We start from the raw sequence: 1042 nt of genomic DNA, 5'->3' as shown, positions 1-1042 counted from the left end.
CATTCTTCGTAAATGGCCGCAGCTGGGCGAAGAGAATTCCAGCCATTTTGCATAGTATCAATCACCTCCATGCAGTCTGCCTCGACATGAAGATTATTATAACCCAAGTCATTGGCAAGTATGAGTCCGTCTCTAAGGCCTCGTGCTTCCGCCGTCGCTGCATCTTCTACAAAAGGAATATCACTGCATGATGCCTCTAAAAAATAACCTGTATAGTCGCGTAGAATAGCTCTAGTACTTCCAGAACCACTGTCATAATTAAAACCAGCGTCAATATTCAACTTCACAATATTCTGTGGTGGTCTCAGCCAACCATGCCTCCTAATCCGTGCATGCTTCACCCTGGCCCTGGCGAAGTTCTTTGCAAGCGCAGTGATGGCCTGCGCCGATCTCGCAGGGTCCTGCAATATATGCTCGTGCGTGAAACGTCGTCGTTCCCACCATGCGTACCAAACAGCAGTGGCAATAAGCTCGAACATAAGGATACATCTACTAGCGACCATGCAACACTATTTGTGAAAGGGATAGATATATTTTTCGTCCTTCAATTCTTTAGAAAGTAGAGAAATGATCCCTTAACTCTAAAACCAGTAAAAATTAGTCCCACTATTTTTAAAACCGGATAAGTTTAATCCCTCATGCTATTTTAGGTGGTTTTCTTCCAACTCGGTGTGATATTATGGTATACACTCTACGACCAGTGTTAGCTCTTAACTCACACGCTCAGGTGCACTCTGATGTGAACACTAGGACTCGAGTAGTTTGTGCAGCGAACAACTTGAAGCGCAGCTGGATACCTGCAGCGACATGCAACGACATGCATGCAACTGCCGGACTCGACGCGCGCGGCCTCCACACAAAATAGTGAGTTCGTGCCCTGCTAACTGAATGGGAAGAAAAAGGTAAAAAATCAACGGCCTAACTAATTATTCAACAGCCAGAAGCGCATCAGGGAGAGCTTGCTTTATACACGAGCGAGCTAGTATGAGGCTAGCTTTGTACAACAGAATGACCGTCAGTTGAGCGCTGCCTCGGCCGGAAG

Source organism: Triticum dicoccoides, chromosome 4A (assembly GCF_002162155.2).
Source record: "Triticum dicoccoides isolate Atlit2015 ecotype Zavitan chromosome 4A, WEW_v2.0, whole genome shotgun sequence".
Classification (NCBI taxonomy): Eukaryota; Viridiplantae; Streptophyta; class Magnoliopsida; order Poales; family Poaceae; genus Triticum; species Triticum dicoccoides.
Note: the sequence above shows the minus strand (reverse complement) of the source record.